The following is a 23,819-nucleotide window of genomic DNA, read 5'->3' as shown; positions in this document are numbered from 1 at the left end:
GTACGAGAGTATATTGGTTTTCACATGGTAATATAGGCAATATAAGGTATGTTTCACTCACCAAACCCATCAACATACCTGACCTTTATTTATTTATTTATTTATTTTTTTTTTTTTTTTTTTTATGCGAGGAAGAAGGAACCAAAGGCCATGAGCCCGCAGTAACAGTTCCCTCCAAGAGAAAAACAAAATACAATAGAGAGCCAAATTCAAGATCCGATCATTTTGAGATGCCTGGACACACTACGTTTGAAAGACTGGAGATCATAGGCAGGAGGAAATACAGACAGAGGGAGACAGTTCCAGAGCTGACCTGTTGCATAAATGAAAGACTGGGAGTAACGGTTAACTCTTGCATTAGAGAGTTGGACAGAAAAGGGATGAGAGTTTGCTGCCAGACGGGTGCTACGCGCCCGTCGTAGAGGTGGAGGAATGCAAGCAGACAGTTCAGAGGAGCAGTGACCATTAAAGTAGCGATAGAAAAGAGATAAAGATGCAACAGTGCGGTGAAGAGACAGAGGTTGAAGGGAGTCAGTAAGAGGAGGAGAGTTAATGAGACGAAAAAGCCTTTGACTCCACCCTATTGAGAAGAGCTGTATGTGGGGAGCCTCCCCACACATGAGAGTTGTACTCCACACAGGGGCGGATCAAACCCCTGTACAGAGTCAACAATTGTGCAGGGGTAAAGAAAGAGCGGAGTCGGCTTAGCACACCCAATCTCTTGGAAGCAGATTTTACAAGAGATGTAATATGATCTTTCAAGATAAGTCCCGAGTAAATGAAACCCCAAGCATGTTCAAGGATGATGCAGGATTAATCTGAATATTATTAAACATTAGTGGGTATACCTGTGGAAGATTTTGTCGGGTTGATAGGGTGTAGAACTGAGTCTTAGATGCATTAAAGACAACCATATTATTTTTACCCCAGTCAGAGATATGAGCCAAGTCAGACATTAGGTGTGCCTAGCCTCATCCCTTGTTTCTTGAAGTAACTGTTGAGATGGGCGTTGCGGGAACCGAATGGAAAGATGAAGGGTGGAGTCATCAGCGTATGAGTGGATAGGGTTAGATGTACAGCTTAGAAGATCATTGATGAATAAAAGGAAGAGAGTTGGTGATAGGACAGAGCCCTGAGGAACACCACTGTTGATAGATCTAGGAGAAGAACGATGGCCGTCTACGACAGCGGCTATAGAACGACCAGAAAGGAAGCTAGCGATGAAGGCACAGATAGAAGGATAGAAACCGTAGGAGGGCAGTTTGGAAATTAAAGATTTATGCCAGACTCGATCGAAAGCCTTTGAGATGTCAAGTGCAATGGCAAAGCTTTCGCCAAAGTCCCGAAAGGAGGATGACCAGGAGTCTGAAAGGTAGGTGAGAAGATCGCCAGTGGAGCGTCCCCATACTGACGATCGGAAAGAAGGTTGTGATAGGAAAGATGCCTTAAAATTTTTTTATTAAGAATTGACTCGAAAACTTTTGAAATACAGGACGTTAAAGCAATTGGACGATAGTTGGAGGGTTGGGAGTGGTCACCCTTCTTTGGGACTGGCTGAATGAGAGCAAACTTCCAGCAAGAAGGAAAGGTACAAGTTGACAGACAAAGGCGAAATAGTTTGCCTAGGCAGGGTGTAAGCACAGAAGCACAGTTTTTGAGAACAACAGGAGGGACTCCATCAGGCCCATATGCCTTGTTAGTACTGAGGCCAGTAATGGCAGAAAATACATCAACTGAAGAAATTTTAATGTCAGCCATGAGGAAGTCAGAGGGGGGAAGTGATGGAGGAACAGCACCGGAATCGTCTAAGGTGGAATTGGAGGAGAAAGTCTGTGCGAAGAGATCAGCTTTATCAGTAGAAGAAACAGCTACAGAACCATCAGAGTAGAAAAGAGGAGGGAAGGATGATGAGGTAAAGTTGTTAGAAAGATTTTTTGGCAAGGTGCCAGTAGGAGCGAGAAGTATTCGTGTTGGAGAGTTGAGAGCATTTAGTTTGGATGAAATTATTTTTAGTAGAGCGAAGAACAGACTTAGCACGATTCCGGGCTGAAACGTAAAGTTTATGTGATTCAGGGGTGGGTTGGCTCCGGTACCTTTTGTAGGCCTTCTCCTTGTTGCGGACAGCATTAGAACAAAGCGTGATTAAACCAAGGCTTTCTTGCGTTAGTCAAAGGATATGAGAAAGGAATGTATGCTTCCATGCCCGAGAGAATAACCTCCGTGTAATGCGCAAGGCACACTCAGATGGCTCACGGCCATGGAAGCAATAATCATTCAGGGAAAATCAAAGTACTGCCTGAGGGCCTCCCAGTCCGCAGCTCCAAAAATGCCAGAGACGACGTTTCCCTGGAGGGTCCGCAGGCCGTACTGGAGCGATAGGACAGGTTAAGGTAATAAGGTTGTGATCGGAGGGAGCCCAACGGAGAGAAAAGATTAACAGAGTAAGCAGAAGGATTAGTTGTGAGGAAGAGGTCAAGTATGTTGGAGCTCTCTCCAAGGCGGTCAGGGATACGGGTAGGGTGCTGTACAAGCTGCTCTAGGTCATTAAGGATAGAAAAGATGTAGGCTTGTTCACCAGGTGGATCCGTGAAAGGAGAGGGAGAGCCAAAGGTGGTGGTGAACATTGAAATCTCCAAGAATGGAGATTTCAGAGAAAGGAGAAATGGACAGAATGTGTTCCATCGTAGAAGTAAGATAGTCGAAGAATTTTTGATAGTCAGTAGAATTAGGGGATAAGTAAACAGCACAGATATATTTAGTCAGAGAATGACAGGAAAGCCGAAGCCAGAGAGTGGAGAATTCAGAAGAATCAAGTTCAGGAACACGAGAGCAAGATAAGTCGTTAGCGTATGTATACACAACAGCCACCTTTGGCTTTGAAATGAGTATAGAGAAAGTAGGAGGATACAGAAAAGGGTTTGCTGTCAGTTGCCTCAGACAGCTGAGTCTCCGTTAGAAAAAGAAGGTGAGGTTTAGAGGAGGAGAGGTGGTGCTCAACAGAGCGAAAGTTAGATGAAAGGCCGCGAATGTTGCAGAAATGAAGAAGAAGAGAGTCAGACAGTGGTTCCAGGCACCTCGAGTCGTCACCGGGGAGGAGAGGGGCAGATGGCGGGGCATTTATGGTCCCCCCCTGGGGACTCCGAGGCTGGGTGAATCAACGCCATTTTTGGTTAATTTTGAATAGGAAGTGTAGTGTGTACTGTGCATGTAGTTTGGTGAAGATAGATAGAGAAATTTGTACTGGAGAGCATGCTGGCCTACTCTCTGTGTAACTGAGACACTGAAAAAGTTCAGCAAAGGGGAATGGTCAGGAACTAGTCCTGAGGGCTGATGAAACGGGAGCTCCAGCACTCCCTGTCATCAGCTTTCCATCCACCTCGGGAGTACTGCCCTGCGACATTACCTGATCATCATGTCTGTTTCTTCCTTTAATGCTATGTAAACTTTGTCCTCCACATTGTCATCGATTGGGAAATCACTCTGGCCTTGAATTTCGTACCATGGCACGACATGTCTTTAATGGCCAGGTCACTGGTAACAGGTGAATTCCCGAGACAATGGCGTGGGGGGGGAGGTCATGCAGGATGAAGCATTGACCCTGCCTGACATCTTGTAGAGGAAGGTGTCCCGTGTATACGTACCAAAAATCACGCATGAAATTCGAAAGTTGTGCAAATTAGGGACCTTGCAATTGCTATGCGTTTATATACGTCAACGGGAGTCACAGTGACAAAATGTGTGGACGTGTATATACGTCAACAGGAGTCGGTGAGTTAAATGTAGGAGGTAATATGAGCTACATGCAAACAGTCTCTCTAAGTGCAGATTAAATGCAGGTGGTAATGTGACACAAGTCAAGAGTGAGAGCCGTGGAAATGAGTTATTTAAGAGGAGCCTGTGGAGTCACATGGAGAGACAGGCTGACGAATGAGGATATAAAGGAGCGTTGTGGTGTTGATGTGGATGTGATAGGAAGCGTTATGAGGAACACACTGAGGTGGTTTGGCCATGTGGAGAGGATGGAGGGTGAAAGACTGACGAAGAGAGTGTATGTGAGTGAGGTGGAGGGGGAAAGAGGGAGGGGGAGGCCGAGGATGAGATGGAGAGATGGGGTGGAGAGGTATATGAGAGAGGGGGGTGTGAGTTGGGAGCAGGGCAGTGAAATGGCGGGGGACAGGGCGACTTGGAGGCGATTTGTTTGTGGCCACCCCAAACGGGATTGAGGCGTCTGGCAATAGATAGTAAAGTGAGCTACGTGCAAACAGTCTCTCTCTCTCTCTCTCTCTCTCTCTCTCTCTCTCAGTATTAAACTGTTAAAAGCAAACTGGGTACAGTGATAGAAAAGGGAGGAAAATGTGCAAAAGAAGTGGAAAGTAGAGTGACACAAGGAAGGAAAGTAGCTGGTGCTATGAAGGCCTTGATAATAAACAGAGGGTTAAGTTTTGCAGCTGCATGAGGCTTACATGAAGGAGTGTTAGTGCCATCATTAACATATGGATGTGAGACTATGGTGTGGCATGAAAAAAAAAAGTCAAGAGTAAGTGCAGTGGAGGTGGGACTGCTGAGGAATGTATGTGGAATACAGAGAGTGGATAGAATACGAAATAATGTGATTCGTAAAAGATGTGGAGTTTGAAAGTCTGTGGACACCAGAGTTGAAGAGAATGTACTGAGATGGTATGGTCATGTGGAGACAATGAGTAACAATAGAGTGGTGAAAAAGGTATATCTGAGTGAATCTGAAGGAGGAAGAAGGCGAGGTTGGCCAAGGGAAAGGTGGAAGGATATGGTGGATGAGTGTGTGAGGAAGAGAGATGTGGAAGTCGGTGAGGCTAGGGGGCTGATGAGATCGAGCTGTCTGGATGAATGTTGTGAAAAGAAGTGCATGATCAGGGATTTGGCACCCCATTTTAATGTGACAGCATCCGTATTAACTCTGTCGGATATGTTTACGTGAAGATACAGAATGTGGTGAATGTTTTTGACATATCAGATAGAGCCAAGATTCCGGAGGCTTGAATGATGAGTGAATGGAAGTGTGGCCCATTGGATTGGGCAAACTTAGGCTATCTGGATGTTGCTACTCACCCTGCCCTAGGGTGGGAAAGGAGGTCCAGATGATTATGATGATGATAATGAAAGCAAACTGCAGAACTGATCATATAGATAGATAGATAGATATAGATATATTGATAGATAGATAGATAGATATACTGTGTATGTATATATATATATATATATATATATATATATTCATGTATGTATGTATGTGGTGGATGGGAGCTCCCATCAACCATCATCCACTCACTCAGTGATTCCTTACGATCTCCTCACTGAGTGACAACCCAAATGGTTTCCTGTACCCAGGAAACCATCTACTGCACTGGGTGGTAACCACATAACCAGGGTTTTTGGCTGGGTTAAGTGTTCCCTATCCAAAATCACTTAATCATGGCAGTTGTTTCGGAGAGCCTCAGAGAGCCCAATACCTGCATAGGGCCCCAACCAAATGGGCAGATTCGCATGGCCATGTGGAATGTGAGATGTGTGAATGGCTAAACTGCTCCATCAGTCCGAAATGTGTTGGAAAGCGTGATATCGGATGATGAATATGAAACTGACAGCTAATTCACGCTAACAGTAACACGTGGATGAAAGAGTACAGTACTTTTTTTTTTCTGGTTTGCAAACATTTTCATTCCATTTCATGCCCTAAAACTCCCTGACCCATAAATTGTCGACTAACCATATGGCCTAAGGTCTCTCCCGAAGGTCACATGATACGAGAGAAGGTGAAACTTCGACAACAACATTGGGGGTGGGGGAAGAGTGCCTGGACGCTACGTATCAACAACGCAAGGGTATCCAGCCCAACCTCGTGTTGTTAATGTTATTTTTAATACCATTGATATTCTTAATTAAGCAACGTTGGGTCTGGTTAGTACTTGGATGGGTGACCGCCTGGGAACACCAGATGCTGTTGTCATAACGTTCTCCCTACACGTCAAGTGGGGTTGGTGGAGGATTAGTGCCCATCCCTGTAAAACAATTAACTCTAAGCCCTTGGCCACCCCGTTTGGGATACATGGCGTCTGGCAATGAATGAATGAATGAACAATAGTTACATGTATGTCTCTTTCAGTATTTTACCAAATGTTGAGTATAAGTGGGGGTAATTTACGTGGGGTAAGGTGGTAAGAAGGGATAAAAGTGAGTGTTTTGGAAAGTTGCCAGAACACATTGTACCTTTATACATACAAACATATTGTTGAGTGATGCAGATTTGAGTACCATGGTCCTTGTCTAGTCCCTATTGCCCACAGTACTCGAGGTTATATGTAGAGAGAGAGAGATGTATAGATATATATGTGTGTGTGTGTGTGTATATACAGTTCGGCTGTATCACGGGCCGAACAGGGTGGTACTCCCTAGGGGAATGGGAATGCTGGTGATAGGGAGAGTGGAGCTCCTGTTTCACTAGCTATCAAACCATCCCCCTTTGCTGACCTTTTCAGTGTGACAGTAACATGGAGAGTAGACCAGCATACTCACCCAAACATTTCAACTAACTGTCTGATGCACTACATCACATGCACTTTACATTACACACAACGGATCCCACTACGTTACAGGGGTTGGCGCCAGCAAGGGCATGCAGCCAGAAAACTTTGCCCCTGCTACCTAGTGGCAGACTTCTGGGGGGAGGCGTGATGGGGGTTCTGCAGGCATAGATCGTGGGTCCAGGGTGAGATGGGGCTCGGGCCTGTGCTAGAGGGTACAGGGCATTGCGGTTCCCAGGCTGCCGCTTCCGCCCAATAGAGAGGGGCCCGAACCTGGGAGTAGCGCCCCAGGAGTCTGCCCTATCAGTGGGTGTATAATGGCGGGATAGTTGCAGTGCCAAGGCGTGCTTGGAGGGTGTCCCTGCAGCTGTCCTGGCAGGGTGCCCCGAGGCCACTACCACAGCCAGTGGTAAGCTGGTGGGCTAGGGGTCCCAGATCCATTGCCTGGACCTGGGACTGTGCCTGTGCTATGTCTATCCCTCTTTATTAATACTCAATATGACAAAACACAATAAGTTCCAAAGCAAGCCTGAGGACAGTAAATCACCCAGGGGGATGAGGATGGGTTCATGGAATGTGGGAAGTTTGAGGGGAAGAGCAGGGGAAGTCGTTGAGGCATTCAGTAGGAGGTGGGTGGATGTGGCATGTTTGCAGGAAGTCCGGTAGTGGGGTGGATCAGCCAGAAAGATTGTTGGGAAGGACTGTTGCTAGAAGTTGTTTTGGCAGGGGGGGACAGACGGATATGGAGGTGTTGGTGTGATGGTTGCGGAGAAATGGGTGGAATATGTTATGAATGTTATGAGAGTAAGCAATAGGATATTGGTAGTGAAAATTCAGTTGGGTAGAAAGATAGCTGCGATTATATCGGCATATGTTCCACAGGCAGGATTGGATGAATCAGAGAAAGATAGATTTTGGGATGATTTAATACGTATAGTGGGTGGTATGCGGGATGATGAGATAGTGATTTTGGGAGGGGACTTAAATGGTCATGTAGATGAAGCAGCACAAGGCACAAGGTTATGAAGGAGTGCATGGGGGATGTGCATATGGTATAAGGAATGCAGAAGGGGAAAGGATACTCGAGTTTGGGGAGGCAATGGACATGATTGTGTGCAACACATATTTTAGGAAAGGAAACAGTAGGTTAATTATGTATGAGTCTGGGGGAAATAGCAGTCAGATAGATTATTTTCTGGTTAGGAGGGCCGATAGGAGGTTAGTGAGGGATGTTAAAGTTATCGGAAGTGAGGAGTGTGTGCAGCAGCACAAACTATTGCTTTGTGATATGGTGCTTAAATAACAAGTGAAGAAAAAGAGGACTTATGTACCTAGGAGGAAGATATGGAAGCTGAAAAATCAAGTAGTAAGGGATGCCTTCTATAGCGAGTTGAGGAGAGTGGTGGTTGAACAGGGAGCTGTAGACAGAGGCGTTAATGAACAGTACAGAGCCCTCAAGAACAATCTCTTGAGAGTTACTGATGTAACATGCGGTTGGACAAAAGGACCACCTAGACATAAAGTAACTTGGTGGTGGGATGAGGGTGTAGAAGCTGCAGTTAAGGAGAAAAGAAAGCTTTTCTGGAAATGGAAGAAGGGTGGTAGCAAAGAGGAATATTTGGCTGCCATGCGTAGGGCTAGAAGAGAGGTATACAGGGCAAAGTCTGAGTCACAGAGACTTTTACTTGATAACCTAAATCATGGGGAAGGGAAAAATATGATATTTAGGGTGGCAGGTCAGGTGAAGAGGGATAATCGGGATATTATAGGTGAGCAGTGTGTGAAGAATGATGAAGGAAGGGTAGTGGTGAACAGTGAGGATATTAAAGATGCATGGAGAGAGCATTATAACCGGTTGTTGAATGCGGAGTTTGACTGGGACAGGGAAGGTTTGGAGCCAGCAGATCCAGTGTCTGCCCCTTGGCATTTGATTGATGCTTCTACTGTGAGTGAGGCAATAAGCAGGATGAAGGTGGGGAAGGCAGCAGGTGTGTCTGGGTTGACTGCTGAAATGTTGAAGGCCTCAGGCGATATAGGGGTGAGTTTAGTCACTGACCTCATAAATAGGATTATTTATGAGTGTGTTGTCCCAGATGATTGGCTGAAAAGTGTAATTGTAAATGTGTATAAAGGGAAGGGTGATGCCCTGGAAAGAGGAAATTATAGAGGTATAAAGCTTTTAGATCAGATAATGAAGGTAATGGAGAGAGTTTTAGAAGGTATGATTAGAGCAAGAGTGAATATTGATGAGATGCAGTTTGGGTTTATGCCAGGTAGGGGGACCACTGATGCCATATTCATTGTTTGACAGCTTCATGAAAAATATATTGGTAGGAGAAGGGGTCTTTATTTTGTTTTTGTTGATTTGGAAAAGGTCTTTGACAGAGTTCCTAGAGAAGTGGTGAAGTGGGCAATGAGAAAGCTTGGCTTGGAGGAGTGGCTGGTTATGGTGGTTATGGGTATGTATGTGGGTGCTCACACCCACGTAAGAGTGAATGGAGATTTGAGTGATGAGTTTTCCATGAATGTTGGTGTGCATCAGAGGTTAGTTTTGAGTCCCATGTTGTTTATCATGGTACTTGAAGTCCTTTCACGTGGCTTTAGAAACAGACTCCCGTGGGAGTTGTTGTATGCTGATGATTTGGTGTTGATTGCAGAGAACGAAAGGGAGGCGGAGGAAAGGTTAAGGAAGTGGAGAGATGGTATGGGGCACAAGGGCTTAAGGGTAAATGCAGATAAAACAAAAGTGATGATATCTAGGGTTGGTGGCGGTACTGTCAAAGACGAGGGAGAGTGGCCATATGCAGTTTGCCACAAGGGTGTGGGAAGTAATTCCATCTTGTGCGGTGTTTGTGATAAATGGGTGCAAAAGAGAGGTAGACTGCGAGATAATGCTGATTTTATGTGTACAGCGTGTCACGGAGAGCAGGTGGAGATTGTCAGACATGAAAGGATTGAACTTGTTGGTGGATCTCTTGAGTGTGTGGAAGAGTTTTGTTATTTGGGAGACATGTTGTGTGCTGGAGGTGGGGCTGGAGCTAGCTCTGTGGCCAGGGTGAGAAGTGGTTGGAAGAAGTTCAGGGAGCTCTGCCTCTCCTGACATTGAGAGGACTGTCCCTACGAGCTAAGGGGTCTTTGTATGCAGCATATGTTAGGAGTGTAATGCTGTATGGTAGTGAGACCTGGGCAGTGAAGGAGGAGGATATTCGTTGGCTCAGACGTACAGAAATGACAATGATTAGGTGGATGTGTTCAGTGTCTGGGGGGGCTGGGTTTACGATGGAAGAGTTGAGAGGTAGGATGGAACTAGAGTGTATTGGTGTTGTGATGAGGAGAGGTAGATTGAGGTGATTTCGACATGTGGAGAGGATGGGGGATGATAATTGGGTGAGAAGTGTTATTATTGGGGGTGGGGTTATGAGAGGTAGACCTAGAAAGACATGGGACGAGGTCATTAAGTGTGACCTCAGGGTTAAGGGACTGAACAGGGAGGCTGCAATGGATCGTGCAGCATGGAGAGCCGCCATTAGGTGACCCAATGCATGCAAGCATGTTGGAGCCTTTAAAAATGAAACGATATATTGTGGGAAATATTTTCCCCCAGAGCAGTTGCGCTCATCACTTTTTAAAATAGTCATCCCTGGTTCGACGCATAGGAAAACCTGGAGATTGTTAACAACCGTTGAAGCGATTTTTATAACCCAGAAATTACATTCTCTTTAATAATTCTTATTATTAATCAATTAAATGCTACTGCGTTTAACCCTCGTGGACAACAATATTGTAAATACTGTACAAGAAATTGCTTTGGAAAGTTCCATTGACCTAAACTGCGTCTGCGTGGTAGATGACGTGTCTTGAGGATGAAAAGTCTCACATGAAAAGCAGTTGTGGGTTTAACATATTTACGTAGATAGAGGGAATATTTGGCTTGGCTTTAGTTTAATTAAAACTAAGATTAACCCCTCTGTGAGGCAATTCAGAATCCGCAGACATGCCCCGGGAGGCAAAAGTTTTGGGAAATTTGACATGTCATATTTTTATGATTTATGTGTTTGGGATGATGGATAATGATGAAATATCAATAAAAATAATAAAATAAATATATTTTACCTACCCATTACTGAAATTACAGCTGATGAAGCTGATGAATGCAGTATGGGTAATCCATGAGGATGCCGCAGAAGGTAAACAAATGACTTTTTTCTATCTGGTGTTTTCACTTATAGCTTGAACAGAACATTCTTTCCTTATTAGAAAAACTTATTTCTTGCTTCTGTGTACAATTATTTTCAAAACAGAACTTGTTTCCATATTCAAAAAATTGTAATTTCAACTTCTGAACTTTATTTATGCTACCAGTAATTATAACAGAACTTATTTCCTCTCATTCAACAAAACTTTTCTTCTTCTTCTTATAGTTTGAACAGAACATTCTTTTCTTATTAGAAAAACTTATTTCTTGCTTCTGTGTACAATTATTTTCAAAACAGAACTTGTTTCCATATTCAAAAAATTGTAATTTCAACTTCTGAAATTTATTTATGCTACCAGTAATTATAACAGAACTTATTTCCTCTCATTCAACAAAACTTTTCTTCTTCTTCTTATAGTTTGAACAGAACATTCTTTTCTTATTAGAAAAACTTATTTCTTGCTTCTGTGTACAATTATTTTCAAAACAGAACTTGTTTCCATATTCAAAAAACTAATTTCAACTTCTGAACTTTTACCTGTGCTTCCACTAATCAGAACAGAACTTATTTCCTCTCATTCAACAAAACTTTTCTTCTTGTTATCCATTACTTCTGTTTGGCTAGAACTTTGCAAGTGTGTGGTAGTCACGCCAACACTCAAAACATAGTGCGACACCACATTCTTTACACCATGTGCTCACTCGGTTGTTCTTCCGCGGCTTTCTCACAGAATGAAGGCAGACATGACATGATCGCTGTCCAGTCTTTCGGGTATGTGTTGAAGGCAGCTTTTGTAGATAGTGCCTATTGGCGAATCCCGATGCTACAAGTCTGTCAGCAGCTAGTTCAGAGTGGCGTCCAGGACGGTCTTTGTTCAGTGTTCCATACTTGGTGAGCAGTTGTCTCACCACTTCCAGAACAAAGTGCCTCAGTGACTTCTTCTTTTGGGTTTCTGCCTTGTACATATGGTAGGCATTCAGCATTGACAAATCAACCATATGAAAAAATAACTTCTTGTACCATTTTACGGTACGTCTGATACACTCCACAGTACCTATTTGGGCATCCGACTTGTCAACAAGTCTCATATTTTTTGTGTAATCAGTTACTACGTCCGGTTTGAGGACTGGTTCTTTTGTTCTATAGTCCACTTTTCCTGATGGAATCAAGTTGCCACGATGGAAGGTGCTCAGCATACAAACCTCCCGTTTATCTGTCCATCTGACACACAGCAAAGGATCACTTCTGTAGAGCTCACAGGTTCCTCGAGCACTATGTCCTCCAAACTTTGGAAGATATTTCCTGTTCTTCCGGACTGTCCCACAACTACCAGTGTTATGATCATGAAGGAAACTACACAGGGATGGGGAAGTACAGTATACCAATTATCTGTATACAAAACATGTCCCTTGTTCAGAAATGGTGCCATCAATTTTTTTACTGTAGGACCACATAATAGATAGATAGATAAATAGATAGATAGAAGCAGGAAGGCAGATGATGAGAAGGTGTTGTGTCTGCGAGAATCGAGCAGTGCTAAACATGCTTACACACTCTTAACACTGAGGAAAGCTGACGACAGCGGCCAGTAAGGAGATGATGCAGTTAGCTGTCAGCAGTCCTCTCATGAACAAAGACCTAGTCCATCCACGAGGAACACACGTGACACACCCCTGCTACACCAGAATTTAGGAAAGAGAGCTCAGACGGAGATTAGCCACCGAACAGGCAAGAGAGCAGTAGACAGGCCTCAGAGGAGACAGGTGACGGGAGAAGGGCTTGGCAATTTGAGAGAGAGACAGATAGCGAGACAGGGAGGTAGCTACCCAGGACTTATACTCGTTCCGTGTGAGAGACTTGTTAATATTTCCAAGACAAATAAAAATAGTCCCATACTATTCTTTACCTCTCCTGTTACTACATGACAAGTTAGGTGAAGTATTAGACATTACTAAAGTGATAACTCAATGTAATGTTTAACCTAGCAGTATTACCATTGCACAATTATATGCGTACGTCTGTTGTACATGCACGTCATACAAAGTGTTATACAACAACCATTGCATTTATTCAAATATGTATACAACTTATTTAAAATGTAATATTACTGAATAATCACTATTTACTATGAATAATATAAGTATACAATATTCATACAATTATGTTACTTTACAATATTATGTATTTCACTTAATTAGCTTATAAGTTCATTATAATGTGTATGTAGTATGTATTAATATATTATGACTATTAAATGTCGATGGTACGCCATTTTCGCGCGACCGAGCAGATGTAGGACTACATAATAGATAGATAGATAAATAGATAGATAGAAGCAGGAAGTCAGATGATGAGAAGGTGTTGTGTCTGCGAGAATCGAGCAGTGCTAAATATGCTTACACACTCTTAACACTGAGGAAAGCTGACGACAGCGGCCAGTAAGGAGATGATGCAGTTAGCTGTCAGCAGTCCTCTCGTGAACAAAGACCTAGTCCATCCACGAGGAACACACGTGACACACCCCTGCTACACCAGAATTTAGGAAAGAGAGCTCAGACGGAGATTAGCCACCGAACAGGCAAGAGAGCAGTAGACAGGCCTCAGAGGAGACAGGTGACGGGAGAAGGGCTTGGCAATTTGAGAGAGAGACAGATAGCGAGACAGGGAGGTAGCTACCCAGGACTTATACTCGTTCCGTGTGAGAGACTTGTTAATATTTCCAAGACAAATAAAAATAGTCCCATACTATTCTTTACCTCTCCAGTTACTACATGACATTACCACAGAGCCAGAAAATCCTAGGGGATCTCTTGCAGGTACATCAATATCATTGCCAGTGTACACTATAATGTGTAACACTATGCCAGTTAGGCAGTCACAAATAACAAAAATTTTTATTCCAAATCTGTGTCTTTTGGAGGGAATGTATTGCTTGAATATAAGTCTGCCACGGAACAGAATGAGACTTTCATCAATAACAAGTTTCTGATAGGGTGCAAAGAAGGAGCGAATACGCTCCCTTATCTTTTCAATTACTGGACGAACCTTCCAAAGGCGGTCATCAGTACTGGGATGGTTGTTGTCTGTGAAATGAATATATCACATGAGTAGCTGGTACCTGTCCCTGGGCATGTACAGTAACCCCTCCAATATCCGGATCAATAGAGCCATAGGCAGGTCCGGATAGTGGTCCTGTCCGGATATTGGGCCCCAGCTTATGGACTAGTACTTACGGACCCTAACTCTGAAAAACACCTATGCAACTCCCTCTGGACATGCATAGCACCTATTTAAGACCCAAATCACACCAATAAGGGACATAAAAGACTGAAATAAATGCAAAAGAACCATAAAATGAGGTTTTAGAGGTGAGTTTATACAATATTAAACATTCTGGGTACTTACAAGTCCCTTGGTCTTGGACTGGTTTGAACCGCCAGTTTGCAGTCCACAGTTAATCCTCTGCACTCTAAATTCTAATTTCTTAACACTGCACAACACTGTAAATTCCTGTGTGTTCTAGTGGCAAGGTATTGCAGTTTATTCACTGTTTATTCACAAAAAACAAGCACCTGTGGCTTGCACTGTTATGAGTATCTGCTCTCCATCGGAGTTAAGCTGTGACTGTTGATGTTGGTGGGGTAACAGAGTTGCCAGATCGCAACAGCCACATTACCAATCTCCTCAACTTTCATTGTCAAATATAACTTTTCATTACCAAATTCGTAAAGCTAGCATATATTCTTCACTAATTATATATACAAGTGGAAATACATGTAATCACTCTCCTTATAACTAACACCATGTTGATTATTTTCACACTATGTAGGGTAGCAGATTAATCAGAGAGAGCAAACAATCCACCATCTCCATCCTGTGTATCCTCATACATGTGAAAAATCCATTTGGTAATGCATTATTCTAATGCATTACCAAACGAATTTTTCATTACCAAATTGGCCCACACTTGGTAATGAAAAATACCAAATGGCAACCTGACAGGGGAGGGGGGAGGGGGAGGAAGGAAGGGGTGAAGGGACCATGGTGAAACAGCTGTTTGGCGCCAGGCGGGAATTTCAAATTATGGGAGGGAAAAAAGTCAGATTTTTTTCGAATTTTTTGCAGTTTTTGGCCCATTTTGGGAATATTGGATCCCAGGAGGATTATGTCCGGTTAGTGGGGATGTTCGGATATTGGGCGTTCGGATATTAGAGGGATTACTGTACTTGGGAAATATTGGGGTATGAATCAGTGGATCTCGGTTCCAGTAGTCACGAACATTTTGCTTCTTTACTTGTGGCATCAGAAGAGTGAGTGCAAGAAATGTGTACATTTCAGGTACACTAGTATCATACCAACGTTTCATTTTATTGTGTGGAGAAAAAGGATGTTTGTCCTTCATGAACTGATAATATCTATTGGTTTCTTGTACCAAATAATCAAGAATTTCACCATCAAAAAACAGGAGAAAATACTCCATTTCAGAACTGTTTTTGTCTACTCCAGCAGCCCTTGTCACTCCACTGTGAGTTGCATTAAATCTATAGCAGTTTGGTATGAATCTATCACCATTTGCCCAGATAAACCCAGATCCACCAGCACTACCAATACCACCAGGCCTACGGGGAGGGTCACACACCCTGGGATCATCATCATCATCATCATCACTTAGGTCTGAATCATCATCACTCTCGTCACTCACGGGAATAAATCCATCACTGTCACTGTCTGCCATCCCCTCACTGTCACTACCACTCTCCTGGTCATCACTATCGTACTCCAAACCTGGCGATAACTTACGTTTCACGCCAGCACTACTCACTGATACCCCTGAGGTTGACGGAGTTTGTGTATCACTGTCCGAAAATCCTTCAAAATCGGTGATGTCATGCACTTCCCTCTCTTCATCAAGTCTACTAGTCACTTCAGAGTTCTGCAAATTGCTGTCCGGTTCTGCCATCTCATCTGAAGACTGTGCTGAGGGCGAAAAATGAAGACTTCCCTCTAACTCCATGATACGCACAATCGCGCTGCCTAACCTCTGCGCGTTGCAGACGTGAAAAAAAAATCGGTCACATGTACTGTTATTACAGCATATTTTTGAAGGATTTTAGGCATATATTTGTTTGTAGAAAATTATTTTATGATTTATGAGTCATTTTTAGGTAATTATTTGAGCATAAAATGCGAAAAAAAAAAAAAAAAAAATCCACCCCAAAACCCGGTACATTTGTACCAGCAGGTTTGTTTACATATGACGTCAGAGCCCAGACCCCTCTGAGTGCAACGTGGAAGGTGGGGGGTATCAAACGATGCCACCCGTTGCCTGAGGCTCTTTTACTCAAAAGTCCCGACCCGGTATCCATCAAGAGAACCCGTCTTAAGACCCGACCCGGACTTAAAGGGTTAATTAGTTAGATTTGCCCTGTATATATCATTATGTAATCTATCTGTATTTAACATTATTATTAATAAATAGTTGGCACCTTCGTAATTCTATGAGGAACCAAAATGCTTGCCATGTTAGTCACTCTGCTCCTAGAACTCGTTGAATTAGCACGCTGTAAATACGCATCTCAAGGATGCTTGACAGCCCAGGCAACCGACCTGAAGATCAGGGCTCGTCTTCATCTGCTGTCCGACTCTTTCTAGCTAAGTAACCTTTACGAACTGACCAATTCTGTGGGAAATTAGCTAGGAAATAGGAGAATAATAACTATTTGAGTTGAAGTATCAGTTATACCTAATCCTCCTAAGAGACTTATGTGAATTTACTTAAGGTTGTCTTAGATTAACCCCTTAACCGCGGGGCGTCACTTTTGTGACGCTTGGGAGCAAGGGATCATACTGCGGGGCGTCACTTTTGTGATTCTGTGTTATTTTGAATTCGCCCGGGCTTTCGAGTGGTGGCTTGTATCATCTATCAGTACTGCCAATGTCCAACACTAGTCAACACTCCTAGTCTCATCTGTACTCCCATCCATTGTTGACAATTTAGCCATTTCTCCCCGTTCTTGACTCCCCTCCCTACCTCCCCTCCATCACCCTCTTCTCTCGCCTGCCCAGCCGCGCTGTGCTAAGTAAATCTTCCCCGGAATTTTCCACTGATTTCATCCATTGAAATAAGCCCTATGCCCTATTCTTACACAAAATAATATATACAAAAAAGAAATAAGGTAAGTGATAGTGCCATACACCTGGAATTGGCTAATTCTTCCCAAACCTGCGAGTAGCGCCCTAGGAGGCTGCCCTATCAGTGGGTGTATAATGGCGGGATAGCTGCAGTGCCAAGGCGTACTTGGAGGGTGTCCCTGCAACTGTCCTGGCAGGGTGCCCCGAGGCCACTACCACAGCCACTGGTAAGCTGGTGGGCCAGGGGTCCCAGATCCATTGCCTGGACCTGGGACTGTGCAGTGAGTGGGACCTGTGCTATGTCTGTCCTCCTTTATTAATACTGAAGATGACAAAACAAAATAAGTTTCAAAGCAAGCCTGAGGACAGTAAATCACCCAGGGGGGATGAGGGTGGGTTCATGGAATGTGGGAAGTTTGAGGGGAAGAGCAGGGGAAGTCGTTGAGGCATTCAGTAGGAGGTGGGTGGATGTGGCATGTTTGCAGGAAGTCCGGTACAGGGGTGGATCAGCCAGAAAGATTGTTGGGAAGGACTGTTGCTATAAGTTGTTTTGGCAGGGGGGGACAGACGGATATGGAGGTGTTGGTGTGATGGTTGCGGAGAAATGGGTGGAATATGTTATGAATTTTTTTAGAGTAAGCAATAGGATATTGGTAGTGAAAATTCAGTTGGGTAGAAAGATAGCTGTGATTATATTGGCATATGCTCCACAGGCAGGATTGGATGAAGCAAAGAAAGATAGATTTTGGGATGATTTAATACGTATAGTGGGTGGTATGTGGGATGATGAGATAGTGATTTTGGGAGGGGACTTAAATGGTCATGTAGGTGAAGCAGCACAGGGTTATGAAGGAGTGCATGGGGGATGTGCGTATGGTATAAGGAATGCGGAAGGGGAAAGGATACTCGAGTTTGGGGAGGCAATGGACATGATTGTGTGCAACACATATTTTAGGAAAAGAGACAGTAGGTTAATTATGTATGAGTATGGGAGAAATAGCAGTCAGATAGATTATTTTCTGGTTAGGAGGGCCGATAGGAGGTTAGTGAGGGATGTTAAAGTTATCGGAAGTGAGGAGTGTGTGCAGCAGCACAAACTATTGATTTGTGATATGGTGCTTAAAGAACAAGTGATGAAAAAGAGGACTTATGTACCTAGGAGGAAAATATGGAAGCTGAAAAACCAAGTAGTAGGGGATGCCTTGTATAGCGAGTTGAGGAAAGTGGTGGCTGAACAGGGAGCTGTAGACAGAAGCGTTAATGAACAGTACAGAGCTCTCAAGAACAATTTCTTGAGAGTTACTGATGTAACATGTGGTTGGACAAGAGGACCACCAAGACATAAAGTAACTTGGTGGTGGGATGAGGGTGTAGAAGCTGCAGTTAAGGAGAAAAGAAGGCTTTTCCGGGAATGGAAGAAGGGTGGTAGCAAAGAGGAATATTTGGCTACCAAGCGTAGGGCTAGAAGAGAGGTATACAGGGCAAAGTCTGAGTCACAGAGACTATTACTTGATAACCTAAATCATGGGGAAAGGAAAAATATATTTAGGGTGGCAGGTCAGGTGAAGAGGGATAATCGGGATATTATAGGTGAGCAGTGTGTGAAGAATGATGAAGGAAGGGTAGTGGTGAACAGTGAGGATATTAAAGATGCATGGAGAGAGCATTATAACCGGTTGTTGAATGAGGAGTTTGACTGGGACAGGGAAGGTTTGGAGCCAGCAGATCCAGTGTCTGGTCCTTGGCCTTTGATTGATACTGCTACAGTGAGTGAGGCAATAGGCAGGATGAGGGTGGGGAAAGCAGCAGGTGTGTCTGAGTTGACTGCCGAAATGTTGAAGGCCTCAGGCGATATAGGGGTGAGTTTAGTCACTGACCTGATAAGTAGGATTATTTATGAGTGTGTTGTCCCAGATGATTGGCTGAAGAGTGTAATTGTAAATGTGTATAAAGGGAAGGGTGATGCCCTGGAAAGAGGAAATTATAGAGGTATGAAGCTTTTAGATCAGATAATGAAGGTAATGGAGAGAGTTTTAGATATGATTAGAGAAAGAGTGAATATTGATCAGATGCAGTTTGGGTTTATGCCAGGTAGGGGGACCACTGATGCCATATTCCTTGTTCGACAGCTTCAGGAAAAATATATTGGTAGGAGAAGGGATCTTTATTTTGTTTTTGTTGATTTGGAAAAGGCCTTTGACAGAGTCCCTAGAGAGGTGGTGAAGTGGGCAATGAGAAAGCTTGGCTTGGAGGAGTGGCTGGTTATGGTGGTTATGGGTATGTATGAGGGTGCTCATACCAAGGTAAGAGTGAATGGAGATTTGAGTGATGAGTTTTCCGTGAATGTTGGTGTGCATCAGGGGTCAGTCTTGAGTCCCATGTTGTTTATCATGGTACTTGAAGCCCTTTCACATGACTTTAGAAATGGACTCCCGTGGGAGTTGTTGTATGCTGATGATTTGGTGTTGATTGCAGAGAACAAAAGGGAGGTGGAGGAAAGGTTTAGGAAGTGTGGAGATGGTATGGGGCACAAGGGTTTAAGGGTAAATGCAGATAAAACAAATGTGATGATATCTAGAGTTCGTGGCAGTACTGTCAAAGACGAGGGAGAGTGGCCATGTGCAGTTTGCCACAAGGGTGTGGGAAGTAATTCCATCTTGTGTGGTGTTTGTGATAAATGGGTGCATAAGAGATGTAGAGGTATCAGAGGTAGACTGCGAGATAATGCTGATTTTATGTGTACGGCGTGTCAGGGTGAGCAGGTGGAGATTGTCAGGCGTGAAAGGATTTTACTTGCTGGTGAATCTCTTGAGTGTGTGGAAGAGTTTTGTTATTTGGGAGACATGTTGTGTGCTGGAGGTGGGGCTAGAGCTAGCTCTGTGGCTAGGGTGAGAAGTGGTTGGAAGAAGTTCAGGGAGCTTTTGCCTCTCCTGACATTGAGAGGACTCTCCCTACGTGCTGAGGGGTCCTTGTATGCAGCATGTGTTAGGAGTGTAATGCTGTATGGTAGTGAGACCTGGGCAGTGGAGGAGGAAGATATTCGCCAGCTCATATGTACAGAAATGACAATGATGAGGTGGATGTGCAGTGCATCCCTCTGTCCAAGACCTGGAGGGGCTGGGTTTACGATAGAAGAGTTGAGAGGTAGGATGGGACTGGAGTATATTGGTGTTGTGATGAGGAGAGGTAGATTGAGATGGTTTGGACATGTGGAGAGGATGGGGGATGATAATTGGGCGAGGAAGGTGAGAAGTGTTAATATTGGGGGTGGGGTTATAAGGGGTAGACCGAGAAAGACATGGGACGAGGTCATTAAGTGTGACCTTAGGGTTAAGGGACTGAACAGGGAGGCTGCAATGGATCGTGCAGCGTGGAGAGCCGCCATTAGGTGACCAAGGCCGACACATGCAAGCATGTTGGAGCCTTTAAAAATGAAACAAAACGACACCTCACGTGCACTTGTTCGCTAATTTTCGCTGTTTATTTCCCCTTGAAATATGCCGTATACTCTATTCTCGTAATAAAAATATCTGTCTATCTATCTATTGCATTGTGCAGTTGACCCTTGTGCGGTGTGGTGCGATGAGGATCTGTCCGTTCTCCCCTTTGGGGCTAAGATGTGAATGAATGTGTTTGAATGGATGAGTAAATGGAGAGTGTGCCGTCCTGTCTCAGCTACCTCCCTTTCCTCGGGGGAAGCAGCCTAGGTATATAGATAGATAGATAGATCTATCTGTTGCCAGACGCCTCAATCCCCTTCGGGTTGGCCACAAACAAATCACCTCCACGTCGCTCTGTCCCCTGCCATTTCACTGCCCCGCTCCCAACTCACACCCCTCTCTCTCATCTACTTCTCCACCCCATCCCTCCATCTCATCCTCGGCCTCCCCCTCCTTCTTCCCCCCTCCACCTCACTCACATACACTCTCTTCGTCAGTCTTTCACCCTTCATCCTCTCCACATGGCCAACCACCTCAGTGTATTCCTCCTAACGCTTCCTATCACATCCACATCCAGAAGAAACAAAGGGAGAAGCCTAAGTGATATTTACATTCACCTGGAACAACCTAATTTATTATGTATTGCCTAGATTTCCTGCCAATCATTTCATAGCGTATATATTAGCAGCTGTCACCACGCTGACATTCACTGCCCCTGTGCCACCACAGCATTCAGTTTACCGTCATCTTTCAAGGTGAAACCATGTCGGATTCGTGCCTGTCCAATTCCGCCGCATTTTAGCCCCATGCAAAGGGCCCTGTGACCTCTACCCCTACTAAACTTCGTGTGGAAAGGGGTAAAGAGGTAAGTGACTGCTGTAGAACGTGAACTGGCTAATTTATCAATGAAAATGATGGACAGTGACTACAATCTTTCGGTGACTAAAACGGTGCAAGTGGAAATGTAAATAATGTGTAAACAGCAAGTGAAAGCAATGAATGTAAATATATGGGAACAGTGGAAAATAGTTTTATAAGTTACTGCAAGTGACTGCATAACACAGTGTAAAAAAAATAGAAATGTAAATAATGTACATAAAATAGAGAATGTAAATAGAAATGTAAATGAGTAGTAATATAAGAATACGAGTATATATACTAGGAGTAATGAAAGTGAAAGTTTCACTCTAGCATGTATGAATACTATTAGTTATAAAAGTGAAAGTGACAGATTCGCTCTCAACGCTAGTATACAGGACGAGAAAGTGAATGCCATGTATTTTACTGAAAGAGAAATTGAATGCCTGTAGTGACAATAAACTACTATTACTGAAGGAAACTTATGGATAAAGACTGTAGGTATATACTGTATAAGTGTTATATAGTAATCGAAATATAAAGTGTGAGTGTTTTTATGAATAATAAATGACAGACTACCAGCGGCGAACGAGCGCAAGTGGGAAGCTGGTATGTGCTCGTAATTTTCATTGCTTTCACTTTTTTTCTTTTTTTTTCCAAACTATTTGAAAATCATAGAATAGTGTTTCTAGTGATAATATCAAGCTGTGGTAATCATATTACGGGTTGTCGGGAAGTGTAAAGTGGAGACTTCGTTACCCAACTTTTAGAAGTCTTCACAAGTCCTATGGTACTTGACGATGGCTCAACAAACATCCCAGGAGAAAGCTAAAGGTATGTGCCATATGCATATGTAATTATAATATTCTAGGACTAATAACTGATTTTTGGCAAATATTTTTACAAATTCTGTGGGAGCACGAATATCGCCGTGGGACACGCAAGGAGTGCCAAAACAACCCCATGGTTTAGGGGTTAACACTTGTCGGACAAAGGAGTGTATAAGAATTTTCTGACATTTTGGTACCCCTGGTGAGACATCAACTTGAATAAATAAATTTCTGACACTTTTGATGCCCCGAGTGAGGATAGCAGATGTGTGCAGAAGCACTGAATGTTTTTAAGGTTGCATTTGTTGGGCGTAGCCTACTACCATGTTTGGTACAAGTGGATGAAGTGGAAATACGTGTATATCGAGCTCCGGGTGGAAGGGCAAGTTCCTTTTCCAATGATGAAAGGCTAATTGCCGTATTAGATTGGGAGCATGACTGGACTATCCTTTTCCTGGGAGGAAATGATATTCGTGAAGATGTGGAAATAGAGTATGGGGATAATATATAACCCTAGAAGTTTAACAGCCCAAGGGGATAGGTTTGATACTGTAGACCTAATCCCTACACTCCTCAAAATTTAAAATAATTAGATAATTGCTGAGCTGAGGTACTCTGTGGTTGAAATTAATAGTTAAATTATTAGAACTCAGTCAACATGTCTGTTTCCTTGTTACAGAGATCTTCTAGCAGTAAGGCAACAATCGTTAGATGAAACACCTCTGTCTAGGGAGAAATTAAATAGTATCCAGAATATACTTAAAGACTGATGGACTAAGTATGAAGAAGGTTATGTAGATTTAGAAGTCTATCTACCTATCTATAGCCCGACGCCCTAATCCCGCAAAGGGTGGCTGCAGACAAAACGCCTCCAAGTCACTCTGTCACCCACCATTTGACTCCCCTCCCCCCAACTCACCCCCCCCTCCCTCATATACCTCTCAACTCCATCCCTCCACCTCAACCTTGGTCTACCCCTCCCTCTCCCTCCCTCCACCTCACCTACATACACCCTCTTAGTCAGTCTTTCATTCTCCATTGAAAAGATTAGGAGAAATACACTGAGGTGGTTTGGACATGTGGAGAGAGAGAGATTTAGAAGTGGCCGTAGTAAAAGCTGATGATCTTTTAGAGTCAGAGACTGCAAAATTTGAAGATAAATTAGAAGAATATTTAACTGTAGTGAAGTTACTGGAGTCAAAATTGGCTGAGACTGTCGTGGAAATACAAGTTGTGGAACAGTGGAGTAAAGCTGTACTACCACAAATTATGCTTTTGGAGTTTGGTGGGGAACAAATTTGGAAATCCTTTTGGAACCAGTTCAAATACCTAGTTCATGATAGAACAGATCTCCCTAATGTGAGTAAACTCACATATCTGTTAGGACAGCTCAAGGAATGCCTTATAAGCTGATAAAAGAATTACCAGTAGAAGAAAACAATGATGAAGTGCCTTGACTATCCTTAGACAAAACTGTGAAGACAGGGAGCAAGTTATCACCCAATTATTGAAAGCTCTACTTGAATTTCCTATACCTAAACATGATTTTGATTCCTTGCAAAGTTTTAGAATTGCAGTGAGTTGTAATTTAAAGGCTTTAGGTACTTAAGAAAATATTAAGGCAGCAGATTGGGTGCTTTCTAGAATTGTGTCCTTAAAGCTTCCACCAAAAACCAAGGATGCCTTGTACAGTAGGTACCAAAAGGATAATTCCTCCTGTGAAGAGACTGAGGAAGGCTTAATGCAACTCTGTAAACATTTGCAAGGAACAGTAAAGCCTGCTGAGATTAAACAGAAGACTGA

At 43.4% G+C, this 23,819-nt stretch overlaps 1 protein-coding gene across 1 annotated transcript in view; it reads left to right on the top strand.

The window, feature by feature from the left end:
- Positions 1-23,819, top strand: part of LOC145414384 (uncharacterized) — a 175,556-nt gene that overhangs the window by 86,000 nt on the left and 65,737 nt on the right. The window lies entirely within an intron of this gene.

Source organism: Coenobita brevimanus, chromosome 99, assembly GCF_032717465.1.
Source record: "Coenobita brevimanus isolate Jiangsu-jjx chromosome 99, ASM3271746v2, whole genome shotgun sequence".
Classification (NCBI taxonomy): domain Eukaryota; kingdom Metazoa; phylum Arthropoda; class Malacostraca; order Decapoda; family Coenobitidae; genus Coenobita; species Coenobita brevimanus.
Note: the sequence above shows the minus strand (reverse complement) of the source record. Positions and strands in the feature narration are given on the sequence as shown.